At 38.9% G+C, this 18,655-nt stretch overlaps 1 protein-coding gene and 1 non-coding gene across 2 annotated transcripts in view; both read right to left on the reverse strand.

Annotated features, from left to right (window-relative positions):
• GRIN2B (glutamate ionotropic receptor NMDA type subunit 2B) overlaps positions 1–18,655 on the reverse strand; it is a 279,080-nt gene that overhangs the window by 234,520 nt on the left and 25,905 nt on the right. The gene's annotated exons all lie outside the window — the stretch shown is intronic.
• Positions 3,834–3,904, reverse strand: LOC119042862 (small nucleolar RNA SNORD56). The gene has a single exon (XR_005081305.1). It is a non-coding gene; the product is annotated as a small nucleolar RNA SNORD56 (small nucleolar RNA).

Consider the following 18,655-nt stretch of genomic DNA (forward strand, 5'->3'; position numbering starts at 1 on the left):
ATATAAGATAACAAGTGAAATGAAAATCAGGAAATGAGATTCAAAGCAATTTATTTTGCTCTCTCTTTCTCTTTTTCTTTCTGTATTATATTCCCTAAAGGGCTGGCCCTATAGCCTAATGAATTCTTAACACAGGAGTTTCAGAGGGGAATTTAGATGTTCAAAAAGAGGGGGAGAGAGCTCTCTAAACAAAAATTATGGAACGATACTTGGAACATATCTGGTTAAAAATAGTGGCACCATCCTTCTAATATATTTGGTCAATAGGAGCCAACCTAACAGATTCTGAAGGATAGCTAAAAAGAGTTCCACCCATTCAGTCAGATAAGCAGTAGTCAGCACTCTAAACGCATCAGGCCCTGGAGGATTGTTGTAGGAATTACAAGTAAGGACACACAGCCCATGCACTGGTGACCTATCTGGTAAAATAAAGTTTGCCCATTAGGAAAAGTAATTAAAATATGACAACCATATAAAGTTCAATGAGGTGAACAGCTAAGAAATGAAGTATGGGGTAATATTAAAAACTTTCATTTATTGAGAATATTCTATGTGTCAAAGAGTTTACAACACCTCTGTTAAGTCCATTACCTTTTAAGGTCACTATGGTAGAAGTCCTCTTATCTAAAAAGATGAGGACAAACAGAACATCTTATTTTAGGCTAAAATATATCAATGTGCATCCACTTGCTAATCTTTTGATACAGAGACAAAGCTTTTTCTTTGATTGCTGATTTTATGACTGGAACTCCAATCTGTCTCACATAAATGACACCCAAAGCATATAACCTATGATTCCTAGTTTCTGTTCCTTAAAGATACTGTAAAGGTTGAGGATGATGTCTTTTTCCTTTTGGATATCAAATTGTTCCAGCACCTTTTGTTGAAAAGCCTTCCTCCATTGAATTACCCTGGATGTTTAATAAAACTCAGCCAAATATATAAATATAGATCAATTATGAAACCCATTCTGCTGTATTGATCTATATATCTATCTGTATGTCAACAGCATACTATTTTATTATTGTAGCTTTAGAGTGAGTTTTAAAATCAAGTACTCTGAGTCTTCCAAATTTGTTTTTTTCAAAATTTTACTGACTAGTCTTGGTCCTTTGTATTTCCATAAACTTTTTATAATAACTTGTCAATTTCTATAAAAAAATCCCACTAGGATTTTGATTGAGGTTTAGATGAATCTAAAGATTATGACGAAGAAAACTGAATCTCAAACTACTGACTCTTTTGATCCATGAGCACAGTATATCTTTCCATTTACTTAGGTCTTTTATTGTTCTGAACAACGCTTCATAGTTTTCAGTGTAGAGGTCTTATGTTGGGAACCACCCTGTCTGGTTTCAGGAGCGGTAACACCGCCATGGCTAAGGCTGAGTGAGCGACCTTCAGACCATAACCCACTAAGGAGACAAAGCTTATCTCCCTGGCAGGAGTACTGCTTCTGCTCCTTTTTTCATAACTGGCCCCCAATGCTTAATCAGTTAGCCAATGACAGGTAAGATTCCCCAAGGGGAAACCACCTAAGACAGGCATGATCATGTGGAGGCCCCAGGGAAGGACCTGTGGGGCTATGGAGAAAGGGGATGATGGTCCTTCACACCTCGGCTTTAACAAAGCCTGAGTCCTCAGTCTGTCTGCGAGGAGTGTCCTAAATTTCTTAGCTATCTTGCCTCCTCTGCATGACTTAAACCTGAAACAGTGACAGAGGGCGGTGCAGCCCTGTGCTAGAAAGGGCAGATTCCCTGGGAGATCAGGCCTGAGAAAGGATATGTAAAACCCTGTGAAGCCTGCTTTGCTAAGAATGCTCTCAGTTAAATGATAAAGGCCCAAGCAGGAAATGAGTTTGTTTCCCAAAGTTTTGTAGCCTTTTAGCTGATAGACCCTGACTCAGAAGAAGCCCTAATAGTTCTTTGTATGCTATCTACTGTTTGATCCTTACTGCCTGACAATGATTAATGAGCTGTACCTGTATTTCTATGCAAATTAAACCCAATAAAAGCCTGTCTAGGCAAGGGTCAGCACGCTCTCCCTTTGAGAGGGTGGCCAGGCCGTTCTGAGGCGCTTCCCCCTTGAGGGAGTAGCCATGCTGTCCCCTTTCCTCCACAGGACTTGGTAGTCCATGTGAATTTGTTTTATGTCTCATCCACGGCACCGCGGGCACTGTGAGCCGGTGCTCCCGTCAGTCTGACGCATATTTTATTGTGTTTTCTGTATTTTATATTTTCAACGTTACTGCAAATAGCATTTTATTTAAATTTCTTAAATTCCAAATTTTTCTCTGATAGTATATGAAAATATAATTGATCCTTGTATATCAATTTTGAATCCCATGACCTTGCTAAATCCATTGTTTGTTCTAATGATATTATGTATATTCTTTAGATAGTTCTACATAGAAGACCATGTAAAACATAAAGAATAATACTTTAGTCCAGTTGGGTTGCTCAGCTGCTTGGGGTGTCATCTCATAAAACCAAAAGGTTGTGGGTTCGATCCTCAGTCTGTGTACATACAAGAGGCAGCCAATCAAGGTTTCTCCTCACATCTATATCTGACTGTATCTCCCACTCTCTTAAAATCAATAAAAACATATCCCTGGGTGAGGATTTTTAAAAATAATATTGAAGAATAATACTTTTACTTTTATCTTTTCATTTTTCATTATTTGAACCTGCTGCAAACCCTGGTACAATGCTTTATTTCCAATATTAGTAGAAAAGTAACTATCCATTTTTTTGTACCATAAAATATGATACTACCTATAGGTTTGTCATAGACGTATTGACTAAGTTGAGGAAATTTCCTTCTATTCTCAGTTTGTTGAGTTTTTGTCATGAATAAATGCTTAATTTTGTCAAAGTGTTTTTTGGCATTTATTAAGATGACCACAAGTTTTTTCTCTTTTTTCTGTCAACATGGTAAATTACAATGATTTTCAAATGTTAGAATAATATATCATTCCTATAATAAACACCTCTTGGACATGATGTATTACCCTTTTATATCTTGCTATATTTCTATTTGTTTATATTTTGTTGAAGATTTTTGCTTCTATGTTCACCAGGAATATCAGTATGTAGTATTCTTCTAATATCTTCTATCATTTTGGTAGCAAACTAGTTATGGGTTTTTAAATGTTCTTTCCTCTCTATTGACTAAAAGAGTTTGTACAGAATTTTATTATTCTTTCCTCAAATACTTGGTGAAATTCAATCATAAAGTCACTAGGTCTAGTAAAAAGAGTTATACCTAGGAATTCTATTTCTTTAATATATAGAGTTATTCGAGTTATCTTTTCTTGAGTGATCTTTGGTAGTTTTGTGTGTTTTAAGGAATCTGTTCACTTACCTAAGCTGTCAGATTTATTGGCACAAAGTTGCTATATTTCTTTATTATCCTTTCTTCTTCTTCTTTTTTACTGTTGTTCTATTACAGTTGTCCTAATTCCCACCCCCACCCCCCGTTACTCCCCCTTGTCCTTTATTATCCTTATAAATTTAAATTTTGTAGGATCTATAGTGATGTCCTTCTTTCATGCCTGATATGGGCAACTTATGTTTAATTTCTTTAATTCTTAGTCTTGCTAGAGACTCACATATTTTACTGATCTCTCCTCAAAGACCTACTTTGAGGCTTAACTGACTTTTTCTTTCATTTGCCCATTTTCTATTTCATTGATTTTCCCTCTTTATTATTTCCTGTGTTTTGTTTATTATGGATTCATATTGCTCTTGTTTTTCTAGATTCTTGTGGTAGAAAGTTATATCATTGATTATAAACCTTTCTTCTTCTCCACTATAAACACATATTTTTTTTCTCCACTCAGACCCAAAGTCTCAACACTCACTAGATGAACTGCTGTTGACAAAAAATGTTACCATCACTGTAGTCTAATATAAACATTTAATTCCACAAACTTCCCTCTAAGCACTGCATTATCTATAATGCACAAATTTTAATATGTTGTTTTTCATTTTAATTCAGTTCAAAATATTTCCTGTTATCCTTGTGATTTTTTTTGACCCATCTATTATTTAGAAGGTTATTTTTTTAATGTTGCTCAGTTGCAGTTGTTCCCATTTTCCTGTTACTCCTCCTTGCCCTATTCACCTCTGCCTCCTAAATTCAATCCACCCTCTCCCCACCACCACTGGCTGTCTTTGTCCATGGGTCCTTTATACACGTTCCTTGAAGTTTATTGTTTAATTTTCAAAATTTGCTTATTTTTCCAGACACAGTTCTGTTTAATTCTAACATGGTCGCAGAACACATTTTGTAAGATCTCAATCAGTTTAAGCTTACTGAGACTTGTTTCAAGACCCAGAATATTGTCTATCTTGGTATATATTATGTATGTACTAGAAAAGAATGTATATTCTACTAATGTTGACTGAAGTATTCTATAATACATTAGGTCAAGGTCGTAGATAAGTCACCTAGACCTTAACTACTTTTTGCCATACTTCTTTTACAAATGACTGAAGAGGGGTGTTGAAAGTTCACACCATAAATGTGGTCCCATTTACTTCTCTTTTCCATCAGTGTTTGCTTCATGTATTTTGAAGTGATTAAATGCACGCACATTTAGGATTGCTACATCTTCTTAAAAAATGGACCTTTTTTCATTGTGTAATATCCTCTTCATAACTGGTAATATTCCTTGTCCTAAAGTCTATTTTGTCTGATATTAGTTTAGTCCATTCAGTTTTTGTCATTAGAACTTGTATAGTATATCTTGTTTCATCTTTTTACTTTTAACTTATCCATATCTTTATATTTAAAGTGGGTTTCTTATAGATAGCATATAGTTGGGTCTTAGATTTTACCCAATCTGACCATCTGTGCCTTTCAATGGAGTATTAGGCTTTTACCTAACTACTAATACTAATAATTTAGTATTATTAACATTTGGGGGTCTAAATTTACCATTTTGCTATTTGTTTTCTATTTTTACATTTATTCTTTGTTTCTTTTTTGTATTTGCCTTTCCTTGAGTTGATTGTTTTTATAATGCTATGTTACCTCCACCATTGGCTTAATAGCTATATTCTTTGTCATTGTTTTACTGGTTTCTTTAGGATTTACAATATACATCTTTGAATCATTATACTCTTTTTCCAAATCAGGTTATAGCACTATACAGATAGTAGGAGAAGCTCAAAGCAGTAACTTTCATCCTTCTTCTCCATTTTTAGGGTGTTATCATATTTTTTATTTCAACATAGAAACTGTAAGACATTGTTATTTTTACTTTAGACAATTATCTTTCAAATATATTTTAAATGTTTATGAATTCCCACATATTTACTACTTACAATGTTTTTCATTCCATTTTCTAGACCCAAATTTCCATACTGATACTATTTTTCACCTGAAAAGCTTTTTTTAGTATCTCTTAAGAACAAGTGTACAACTGATTAATTACCTCAGCTTGTGCTTCTGTAAAAGTCATTATTTTACCTTCATATTTAAAAGATTTATTTTTTTTTGCTGAGTATAGGATTCTTAGTTGGGGTTTTTCTTACATTATTTTAAAGGCATTGATCCATTTCTCCTGGTTTGTATATTCTGTTGAGAAATTTGCTTCACTTATATGTGTTCTTCTGAATGTAATGTGCTCTTTTCCTCTTTTTTTCTACGAATTTTCTCTGTATCACTACTTTTCAGCAATTTTATTATGATGTGCCTTATTGTGGTCTTCTTCTTGCTTTTTCTATTTGAGATTTAATCAAATTCTTGAATCCAGGGATTTAGAATTTTCATAAATTATATTAATCAAGTAGTTTCATATAGTTGTCATCAAATGTGGAATCCTATTTTAGGTATTAATTCTTTCAATATTTTTCTTTGCTTCTCCCTTTTAGGCCTCAAATTACATACAAGTCGAACTGAGTGATATGATCACAGAAGTCACTGAAACTTTTTATATTTTTCTGTCTTTTTTCTCCCTGTACTTTATTTTAAATAGCTTTTATTGCCATGTCTTCTGGTTCCTTTATATTTTATTACAATGTCTATTCTACTGTTTAGTCCATCCACTTTATTCTTTAATAAAAATATTAAGGATTTTTCCCTCTCTTTCAATTCCATTGGGTCTTTTAAATATATCCCCCTTGTTTTCTTCCTCTTTATGTTCATGACTTCCTTTACATGCTTGAACGTATTTGTAATAGCTTTTAGTATCCTTTACTTATATTTTCAACATCTTTGTTATACCCACCTCTGTTTCTACTGTTTTATTGTTTTTTCCTATTTATAGGTCATATTTTCCTATTGTGTATGTATAGTAACTTTAAAAATTCTTTAAAAATGTAGGACTTGTGCCCTGGCTGATGTGTCTCAATTGGTTGGAGCACCATCCCATAACTAAAAACACCTGTGGGTTAGAGTCCCAGCTAGGGCACATACCTAGTTGCAGGTTCGTTCCATCCCTGGTCTGAACGATGCGACCCCCAGTCCAGACACATACAATCCCAGTCCCAGCATGCATCCCTGGTCTGGGTGCACAGGGAGGCAACAATCAATGTTTCTCTCTCACATCAACATTTCTCTCTCTCTTCCTCTTTCCTCTCTCATTCTCTCTAAAAAAGCAAGTGAAAAAAATGTCCTTGGGTCAGGATTAAAAAATAAAAAATTTTTTAAAACATGGGACCTTTTTCTAGAAAAAAGTTTACTTACAGGCGCATTTATATCTTTTTATAGCTTTCTTGAATAACCTTTATTTTAGCACTAATTTAACCCCACTTCTAAGATATGGCCCTTCTGAGATTTCTATTAATGTCCCATGTATTCCATGAAGTCTTTCCAGTCTAGCTTAAGGGAACTGGAATGGTCCCTGGCCCTGTTGGGGTTTTGAGAATTTTTCTTCTTATGGCTCCTTGATAATTCTTATTTCCTCAGAAATTGTTCTTATCCAGTCTCATGTAGTTTCACCTCAACTATGCATAAACTGGTATTTGGACAAAGACTTCATGAGAAACCTTAAGCATATTTCTGGACCTCTTTCTAATTTAAAATATTTTGTCCAACAAAAATCTAGCTCAGCTTCCAAAAAGCCTAATCGCTGTATCCTTGACTCAGTGAGATTGCTGAACTCAGCTTCGGTTCTCTCTCCCTGTGTCTCAGGCCTGGAATTATCTACAGGTAAATAGTCTAAGATAACAATATTTCCCTTTTCTCAGAAATAACAGTTCTGTGCTGTTTGTTTTCCAATGTCTAACATTAGCTGCTTCCTTTTCTCCTTTATAATTTTCTAGTTATTTATGGCAGGAAGGTAATTCCAGATTGCTTTACTGCCTGATGACTGAAAATAAAAGTCTCATATTTTTTATATTTACTATTAAATCAGTTCATATTGTCCCTGCTTAATTTTCAGTGGCTTCATAATACATGTGGAATTAAATCTAAGTCTTTAGCATGCCCTATAAGGAAAAACATAATCTGATGCCTTTTTTTCTGACCTCAACTCCTACCAATTATCTTTTGCTTACTGTGTTCCAGCCACATTTGCCTTCTTTCTTCTTTATACTTCTACCTCAAGACTACAATTTCAGGGATCATGTCCATAGTTTGTTACAATTCCACCTCAAAACCCCTTTCCTTGCTGTTAACTCTTCTAGGGTGCATCTACCCGAGACCTTCACACAGGTGGCCTCTTGTCATTTAATCTCAGTTCAGACTTTACCTCCTCAGTAATATCTTCACTGATACCAATTCCATTTTATTTTCTTTATAGAACTTATCACTATCTGAAATTATTGTGTTTATTGATGTTTACTATCTGACCATCCCCATATTTGGACATGTAAACTTAGACCTAAGACTTGTCTATTCACTTCTGAATATCTACCACCTATAAGAGTGCTTATATGTAGTGGGTATTCAATAAGTATTTGTTGAATTAATATTATTCATTTTTAATTAGAATTCAGAACACAGAGAAAGGCTTGCAGTCTACAATGAAAAGAGTGAGAAAATTAAGCCCCTTTCTCTCCAATTGTCCTTTCAATACTTCCATTCCTGCTTTATTATCTGAAATCCCGGCCTACAGAAAAAAATGAGAAAATCTAAAGATGAATCAGATTTTACTAAGTCTTGGTTAAATATTTAAGATTTGTCTTTATACAAATTAAAATTGAAATCCTCTGTGATGATGTCAATCTCTAAGAGGGAGAGGTGCAAGGTAAAAGAACAGCAGCCCTGATAAGTCCACCTGTTCAGATTTCAGAAATCTTTCTTCGTTTCTCAGATGAAGACACCCCTAAATTCAGCGGGAAGGACAGGAAGATCGCCTTTGCAGAAGCAGCTGTTCCATGCTAACACTATGGAGTCCCTATGATGTGGCTCTCCATCTTGAAGAGAGGAGCCACCTCAAAGACAGTGTCCTCTCCTCCTTCTTCCCAGTAAGTTGTGAGAAGATGAAGCAGTGAGAAAGTGGTGTTGTATGCAGTGGGTGAGGGGTGAGGTGGGGGACGAGACCAGACTATGTGTGACAGCCCTAACTCACTCTGCAAAGCACCTGAGGCCCACTATCTGGCAGACAGAGACGGTGAATTGTCACTGTGTCATAAAAAAATGTTTGAGGACTGTCAAAAAGCTAGAGTCCTTTTAAACTCCCACATACAAGATATGTGACAAAAGGAGAGAGCCTTGTTAAAGGGTAGTATCTAAGGTAACAGACTGTAACTCATGGAGCAATCCAAAAGCAAAGCAGGACGAAATAAGCGAACTCATTCTTATACTTTGTGCTATGCCAAATTATATTTTTGAGCCTTGGCTTATAAGTCGTTTACATTATTGGTATTGCAAAAATTAAAATAAGTAAGGTTAACTTACTCATGCTTTTATCTTAAGCAAGAAATTTGTTTTGTTTTGTTTTGTTTTTTGACATAAAACTTCTGGCTTTGTGATGTTATAAAATACCCAAAGTTACCATTTCTTCCATTTCCTAATGAAAATGTGAGTTGAAGAGAAACTACAGAGAATATAATGAGAAGGAAGAAACAAATGCCCTAAGCTTTTCTGAAGCAAATGCAAGCATTAGGTCATTCTCCCAACACCTTATCAAAGGAAGAAGGAGAAAATTTTAATATACATGTGACATATTACATGTCACATGTAATGTATAATACATATTATACATGATATATTACATATATCAAACATTACAAATACATTATATATTATATCCCCTCGCCCCAAGCTAAGAAACTAAGAAGCAGGACAGTATAAACCCTACAGATTGAAAGCCGCTTTCCCATTAAGGCAGGCTTAAATGAATGTCCCTCTTAAATAATCTTTTTTTTTTTTTTGGCAAGAGGAAGACAAATGAGGCCTAGCAGGGAAGTCCTAATGCATATAATACTGTGGTTATCACCACCTTTCCACCTCTCCATTGCAGCTGTACAGTGAAAAACACAAATAAGTTGATTTTCTGGTTCCCTATCAAACCAGTGCAAGTAAATTCTCAAGAGAAGGAAGGCCTTCTATTCTATTTTCAATAAAATAGAAGGCCGCGATGTTTCCTTGGTTAAATATTTTTAGTCTTTTTTTCTTACTCAACCTTATAAAGACTGTGTGCTGACATATCCAGAAACAAAAAGTAATCTGGGCTTAAGAGAAACAAGTCAGCAGGCCCAAAATACATTCAATAAGCAATACTCTGCTTTTCATTAGATTTTATATGGTTTTCAGGGGAATTTTGCCTTTTGTAAGAGAAGGCTTTCAAGCATCGGTTCTAAAATACATCTTTTTATAGAGAGAGATGGGGAATTTTCCTGATGGGGAGACATGTTTTTGTTAGTTTATTTTTATTTATTTGGCCAGTAGAAGCAGAGGGACAAACTTAAAGAGAGGTGCTATTTATAAATGAAAGTAGAGTCCATGAAAATTTAGCAATTTCCCTAAGGCCTTTCTTTTTTATAAATATTTATCCTCGTAAGAGTATTAGGATATCTAGTAATTAGGGAAAATTGGGGAATTGTAAAGAACACTTAAAATATCTGTACTACCTTCATTCAGACACAACTGACTTCTCTGGTGTCTATAGATCAACCTTTTTCAAATGCTCATACTCTCACAACATATTCATTTTTACAAACATACATCACACTGGGTGTCATCTCCGAGAGCGTGTACCCCACCACAGCCACTGCTGGGTAAAACCTCTGGACTGCACATCCCATCTCTCCGGGACATAACCTTCCAGACTAGGATGTAGGCTCCATCTATCTTATTTCCACTGTCCCTACTATCTAATACAGTGCCCTAACGACAGTAAGAACTCAGTGAGCTTTTGCTGACTAGTTATTACAACCTTTTCATGTATTTATAGTATATGACATTTTCCCATTTAATTAAATATTCTTTTATTCTATAATGTAATTTTAGTGGCTGTTTATCCTCCGAACCAGAATTTAATTTAGGCAGTCCATCACTGAATATGCAAAAATGCCTATATTACTCACTATGATAAATAACGCTATGAAAACCATCTTTCAGATACATTTTTGGCAGTGTCATAGGATCAGTTCCTTTACGTTGAACGGCCGTAATGGGCGTTCGTATTTTTGAGGTTTTTACTGCCAAACTGTCTTCCACAAAGGTCATTCCAATTTATATTTTACTCTGAATTTATGAGAGTGTCTATTTCCCCACACTCTCAACAACACTTAGTACTTAATTTTTTTAAAAGACTGTCACTCTGATGAACAAAATACAGTATCTCATTATTGTAGGAATTTGATTTTTTTATGTCAGTGAAACTGAGCTTTCTGTATTTTTCTTCGAGGGTTCGAAAATGCACTGCTTCCCAAAGAATAAAGTCAGTTCTCCATCCTGTCATCTCATCCTCTGTTACTCTCCAATGGTGACCTCACAAGAAAGGGGAAAAGGGGGCGTGCCGACCCTCCCGGGAATGCCGTGCTTTTCAGCCTCCACTCGGCCTTCTGCCTGTCCCCTCCGCCCCATCTCCACTTACAGAAATCCTACCCATCCTTCAAGGCCCTCCTTCAAAAATGATACTTTTTATCCACTCAAGTAGCACTCGTGAAGAGGTTCCTTGCCGTCCTCCACCAGCTGTGGTCTCTCCATCTCTCTGAAAGCACTCTGGAGGTAGGTATCATCTCCTCTTTGGGGTTGTTTTACTTGAGTCCTTGATTGCTTGCTCCAGCCAGGCTGGCCTTTCTTCAGACCCCTGTACTTGCCCTCATAGGGGCAACTTGCCCCCAACATGGCTATTGCAAATGCTCTTTCCTCTGTCTGGAATGCTTTCCTCCTCTCTGCCCAGTTGGTATTACTCATCCTCACATGTTCTTGACCTTTATAATTAGGTCAAGTCCCCCTAACACCATATACCTGACATTCCTAGTAATTCTTACAGTTGAAAAATTAGGTTGACTCGTGATTCTTTAATGAAGCCATTTTCAACCGTTGAGCCACAAGAATTTTTAAAACACACAATACCTTACTATTTAGTCAGGGGCACTGACCTCCTTTCCATCAGATTGTCAAATAAAAAAATGATCACAGTCAACACAACAATAGCCACCTAGTGAGAATGAATCAAAATTATACTTATTTTTTTGACAGATCAGCAAAACTTATAACACACTCTTTGGTGTGCCACAGAATTTTTGTAAGTAGCTCACATGTGCCATGGGATGAAAGGCTGAAAATCGTCACTCTAACGACCCGCTCAGCTGCATGAAGAAAGTGACTGTGTTCACCACTCTATCTCGAGTGCCTAGGACACTCATAACAGGTGTCACTGAGTAATTATTAAAGATTATTAAATAAGTAAATGAATGAATGAATAAATGGTATGGGGAACAAATGGCAAAATGGCTTTTATACTTTGTATAGTGTATGATATAGAAGTGGTCATTCTTAAGGCTGTAGCTATTGCTGGGATTGTAAGCTTCTTGAAAAGAGCCTAGCAAAGTACTTGGCAACTGGTATGGTGTTAAAAACTATTGTCTTCCTGAACTGAATGTAGGGAGAGAATGTGGATCTGTAGTGACCCATGAACATACCATAAATCTGAACTTGGAAGATGGCTGACTGCTAAGATATCCCACAATTTCAATCAATCCATTCGGAGAGTCGTTGGCACTTCAACGTAAGAATTACTAGGCCCCTTGTCCATGTCTGGTCCTCGCAAGAAGATAAACACACTAGAACCTGCCTTAGGAAAGCCGTGCTGGAACTTGGAGCCTTCTTCCCGTCTCCCCCCCTCAGAACCCTGTCCTTTTTCTTACTCTAGCTTTACTCTACTGCTTTTCCCTGATTCCTAAATCTGGTGTTATGTTATAAATTCAGTTTTTCTAAATGACCCTGACCCCAAAATACTCCAAATTTGGTAACCTCTCATTTGGCTTGTCTCCCATCCTGTTCTAAAAAGAAACTGTCACCATGTTGCCACCTGATAGGTAACTTGTAACAAATGACAGGTGTCAGCGTGAGACATATGGAAACAACATGGTTACAACTAAAGAGACCCTACTGGCCCCGCCTCCCTCCCATTCCCACTCCATTTTCCAGATGAAGAAATGAGGTCCCCAGGGGATAAGGAACTTCTCCACAGTATCATACCAAAGCAGGTATTAGGCCCTCCCTAAATCCCTGTGACTTCTCCCTAATAAAAATCATAAAGAGCACTGGCTGGTGTGGCTCAGTGCACGGAGCACCAGCCAGTGAAAAGAAAGATCGCTAGTTCAATTCCCAGTCAGGGCACATGCCTGGGTCTGGGCCAGGTCCCCAGTTGGGAGTGTGTGAAGAAGCAACTAATTGATGTATCTCTCACACATTGATGCTTCTCTCCCTTTCTTTCTCCTTCTCTTCCCCCTCTCTAAAAGTAAATAAATAAAATCTTTAAAAGCAATCATAAAGAAAAAAAAAACATGGTTGTCCTAGTGATGCTTCCTCAAAGTGATCAAAATTCTATTATTTAAAGGCTAATTACCTTTTGTTCTACTCGATCCCACTGCCCACAGGCAAAGGCAAGAAAAAGAAGCAGGTGCAAACACAGCTACCCTATTTGATGTCTAGAACGTGAAAAAAACCAGCACAGGAAGTTCTATCTGCAGCTTTGGGTCAAGCTCCGGAATCAAATAAAAAAGCCAAGGCTTGTTTCTCTCAGGCTTGCCACTAAGCACATCATCTTTTGGCCTCAGTGTGACCACAGCATGCTTATATCCCTCTCCTCACCCCACGCTGGCCACCCCTGACACTGCCTAGGTCCCCACCTTCTTACCCTAGACCTTGACTCTGGACAGCTCCTGCCTCTTTACCTAGTTAATTGTGTGATGTTCTCCCTTCACCTCTTTCACAAGTCAGAGAATGGGGACCTCACATTTTCTAGAAGTGATATTGCTGGCGAGAGAGTTTAAACTCACAAAATCTGAGACTTGAGTGCCCTTTCTGTCCAAAGATTTCAGAAATGGCTACTTTATAGCCAAGTGTGTAAAGCCATGATTACTACCTTCCAAAACAAATCACCATCTAAGTCAGTAAACCTCTTCTTCCATTATACATTATAATCATCTGGAGAGCTTTTAGCTTTAAAAAAGTTACATTTTAATGCATCCCCCAAAATTATACCAGACTCTCTGTAGGTGGGACCCAGGCATCTGTATTTTTTTAAGACCCAGGTGATTTTAAAGTACATGGGCCAAAAGAACCTTTTCTAATCGACCTTCATGTGCCAAGGACAGAACACCAAGGAACAAAAGTGAGAGAAAGAAGAGCTGAATCTGCCGCACATTCCTTATTCTCTTTCTTCCACCGTTTTCATCACAGACCGTAATTGAAGTGGTTCGAAGAGCTGTCAATAACCTATGGGGCAGAAATAATGCTGGAGGAAGGAGCGCCTCCATCTCCTCACCCTATTTTTTTAAGCACTGACCGATTTCTGCTCTTGTATACACATTACAGAGCTCTCTTGATTTGAGGCATCTCTCTCTCCTATTTTCCTAGGACCCTAAAATGAGTTGTAAGGGAAAAGACAAGGGGTATGCATCCTTGTTTATCTGGAATCCTGTTTATCAAATGAGCATGTGTGCCCCAAAATGACTATGTGCCTAGGGAGATGTTTCTGAGAACTAATACTCAATATCCAAGCTACAGCTGTCTCTTCCTTACTTCTTTCCATTCACAATAGGTTTCCATGTAAATCAGAAGCTCACCTGCTATCGGCCCCTCCCAGACAGAAGCAAGCCTAGCAGAAGGGTCTTTCTGAAGACCGCTGAAACGGCACCTGCAGAAACACAGCCCACATGGAGGGGATGAGGGGAGTGTGGGGGAGAAGCCTCACGACAGTGCCTCCTTAGGCTGACGATCTACCCAATTCTGGGGACAGGTACTTAAATTAGCATTCTGGGGGAGAAAGAAAGACAAGGATGTAAGGAAGCAAAGGAGTTGTGTGAGAGAGAAAACATACCACATTTTTTTTAAAAAAGGCAGCAGGAATATGTCCTAATTTGGAGAAACAGGCCACATTACCATGGCAACTCTGAATCTCCACAAAGCAGCCAGGCATGCCTTTAAACATCATGTTAAATAGTTCAACTACGAAGAAGAAAGAAGAGTATGGGGAGTTTGAGAGAGAAAGAAGAGGACCGAAGCCTGCCATGGACCGCGGGGAGATGCTGCCCAAGGCCTGGCTGGTCTTCACGGAGAATTTCAAACAGTGAAGCTACACATTCAGAATTGGATCTTTCCTCCCTGATTTGGGCAGGATGGGGACTATAGCTGCATAGTTAACTGTGCCTCAAGAAAGAGTGTCCCAAAGACATACAGATGCTAACCCGACCCCCAACCTCAAACCTGCCTGAGGTGTTCAGGCCTCCTCCCAGCACCTCCAAGGGGACTGTGCTCTTGTTTCAAAGGCAAAGGGGATCTGGCAGCTCTGAGTGATGAGGAGAACAATAATGCAGCCACGCCTGTAACCCACTCACTGGTTGGGAATTCTGGTCTAAGTTTTAAACAAATTTCACTTATAAACCAATTTAAAAGCCACCTGGAAACTATGTCTAAATGAAGTTATAGCATGTGTGGTACTTTGGGATCAAGCCAGTGATGACAGGAATTCAGGAAACAGTTTACTGAGTAGCTCTAAACCTTTAGAAAATGTGAATAAGGATATAAAACTGTTCTCCCATCTGGAACACTAATTACTCAAATCACGTACTTAATGTTCAGCGTTTATTTTACCTTGCAACTAATTCCCAACCATATTGCCTCCCTCATTATTTTGTACCCTTTCTTTTTAAAAAGTCTCTCTCGTGATCCTTTCTGGCCTTCTATCCTGCCTCTTTCTATTCCTCCTCTGTTAGAGCCATGGGCTCCCCTGAGACAGCAGAATAAACACAGCACAGCCCCTGCAAACGAGGGTCGAGCCAGGAATGTAGAGGGAAAAGTGAATGGTCCATGCCCCACAGCCCCAGCCGAGGCCAAGGGGGGAGTGGTGTGTCACAGGTAACCAGAGAAGAATGCGTTTTCCTCTTAGCTGAACAACAACATAAATGTAAAGGCAGATGTATATTGTTACCACCAGGCCTAACCTCTCTCCCTTTTTTTGTTCATCAGCTTATTTCAAATCATTCTCTCTGCAGACTTATTCTTAGCATATGAAACTGAAATTTCCCCTTGCTCTCCTGTGCTCCTGTCAAAAAGTTTCCTAGTCCACAGACATCCCCCAAAAGGCCCCATTTTGTCTTATATGGAGTCAAGCCTCAAGGCAGAGGCCCCAAAGTCCAGATCCCAAGATGAAGCCTCTACCACCATAAACACCCTCTCTCCATCCCGCACTCTCCTCCCTAGAACACGTCTTTCTCTGAGATACATCTTCCTCCATCACTTCCCACATTCTTGGCCTGGCTGTAGCCACAACTCCCAAGGCCTAAATCCCTTCACTTGCACAATGATCTCCACCACTCAGGATACTTGTGAGAGCTAAATGAGGTATATGCAGTGAGGTATTCCTCACTAAGGAGTGAGGTCCTGGCCCCTATGCAGGCTGAAATTAAAAAGGTTCCCAACTGGTCAAGCACTATAAGCCATTTCCTTCTCTGTCAACCCCACAAGATTGATGTTATTACCCTGTTTTAAAATGAGAAGCCCACCCTGGCTGGTGTCACTCAGTGGGTTGGGCATTGTTCTGCAAACCAAACGGTCACTGGTTCAATTCCTGGTCAGGGTACATGCCTGGGTTGCAGGCCAGTCCCTTGTTTGGGGGTGTGCAAGAGGAAACCAATCAATGTTTCTCTCTCATATCAAAATGTCTTTCCCTCTTTTTCTCCCTCCCTTCCCATCTATCTAAAAATAAATAAAATTTTTATTAAAAATTAAAATTAAGAAAGGATTTCTTAATCATTTTAAAAAAACAAGTAAAATGAGGAAGCCGAGGTTCTGAGAGTTCTTGCAATTGCCTGAATGACAACAGCTAGGAGTAGGCAGAACACCCAATTCTGACTTTCAGAGTCACTGCTTTTCACCACCACCATCTCTCAGTGGTGGCTGAGGACTTCCACATAAAGGGGCTTGAGGGCTGCAGGCTGGTTGGCCAGCAGGGCTCAGGAGTCTGCTGAGGACGCACAGTATTCAGCAGGTTAATTTGGGGGAACCTATCTGAGAGTGGGGGGTGTAGCTAATGAAAATCTGTAAAGGGGCTAAAGGCTCCCACTTGCAGCCTCTTGGTGCTGCCATGAGCACACTGCCTTTCTAAATGAATGTGAATAAACATTTACTTCATAGAAAACATACCAGGTATTCCTTGATTGCAATTCTGCTTTTTTCTCCAGCTGAACCTCCATGAATTACCGAGGATTTAAAGATTTAGAAGGATGATGTAAGAGGAGAAGTGAAACCATTCATGTTTATGAAAATTAAACAAGTAAAAGGCTGCATTGCATATCAGAGAGGGGAGGATAGGAAAGAATGAGATGAATGTCAAATGCAGGGGGAAAAAGGAAAATCAGAAGTGTTTAACAAACTCACTACTTAAAATTCCACTTAGAAGAGAGCCTGGCACACAGCCAGCACCTATGCGGTCCCTTTTCTACCCTGAGAGCCCCTGACATTCCCTCCGATACCTCAATCCCGGAGGGAAAAATTCCCAGTCTATCTGATCCACAGAACTTCCACACCAGGAACAGCCCAGACCTCAGAGACTGTTTTTCAACTCTTACTCTTCCTTTCCTACCTTTCTAGCTCTGTCCCCACTCCTCAGCAGAATTTAACTGCATATTTTAAATAACTGAATAATCCATACATTGTTTCATCACATTACCTAAATGGCCTCTTGTGATTACACTGCCACCCTTTGGCTTCCGCCTCTTGTAAGGCTCTTGTCTGTCTCTTCTCCCCTTTACCTGCTCCCTCTCCTGTCAGCTCTCTCAGAATTAATGGGGTCGAAATGCTCTTTCAGCCAGTAGTCACTGATGATCAGGTATGACACGGGAGAATTTCTAACACAGCCTCAACGCTCTTTAATAAGCAAGACCTGGGGAGGGGAGTGGTTGGAGAAGCCAGATGTTTTGCTTAGGAGATGAGTGTAGTTTAGGGGAGTCAAATGGAGCGAACCAACAGCTTGCTCCTGGCACCCTGCTCATGCAGAAGGAGACATGAAGCCTGTCTCTTTGCCCCCTTCGACATCACTCCAGGGACCCCTTAGTCACACAGTCACCTTGGCTAACAACCTGACTTACCAGGAGGCACTCCTCTGGGGAGCTGATCAAATCTGCAGTCTCTTAGCAAGGCCCCCCATGCCTGAACCACATTTTCACCCATCTACTCTGCGGACCTGTGGCAGAAAAGGTGCCATCAAGGACATGGGTCATAGCATTACTCATCACACTCTGAGGTGAGGTCAGCTCTGGCACAGTGAAGTATGCATGTGTAACAAGGTGAGTGAATCTACAAAAGAAACAACAAAAAATCCAGTGGCTTCTGCAGTAGCCTGCTTTTCCAACATTTAAAATTAATTATATGGTGTAATATGCACAGACATGCATGAAACAAGGCAGACAGATTGGATGAGGGTCAGAAGTAGCTGAATGAGAGCGGTGGGCTCGGGAGCAGCTTTACCACAATCTATCAACACAGAGGAAAGGTGTGTCAATTCGAGGACTAGAACCTTTTCCAGATGATGGGAATCTGAAGGTGGTTCACCCAGGTGAAATATATCCATGCCTATAATCCTCACGGTGAAAATCCCGGAGTTTTTTCAGTTCTTTCGAATAAGAGTAACAACAGCTGACCCTTGTATAGTGCTTGTACCTTAACAAAGCATTCTCACCTATATTGTCTCATTTTAATTATTACATCATTCATTATCATTTTATGAACAAAGAAACCTTGGCTCAGAGAGGTTCTGTGATCTGCCCAAGGTCGCGCAGCTGGCATGAGGTAGAGCCAAGTGGAACACTGAGGTGCTGGACAAAAGTCTTGTGACTGCATGCCTGAGATTTATGCCACTGTTGTCCACAATCCTCAGAGAAACAAGGACAGGCAAAATAAAAGCCTAACAACCAGGAATAATGTGCATACTAAAAGCCACTCAACAGAATCAATTAGCTATTGAAAACTCACCTTCTTTAGTAAGGTGAATTTAGAGCTTTGACTTCATTGAATGAACCAGCAC

This window comes from Artibeus jamaicensis, unplaced genomic scaffold (genome assembly GCF_021234435.1).
Source record: "Artibeus jamaicensis isolate MK-2021 breed Jamaican fruit bat unplaced genomic scaffold, CSHL_Jam_final contig_233, whole genome shotgun sequence".
Taxonomy (NCBI): domain Eukaryota; kingdom Metazoa; phylum Chordata; class Mammalia; order Chiroptera; family Phyllostomidae; genus Artibeus; species Artibeus jamaicensis.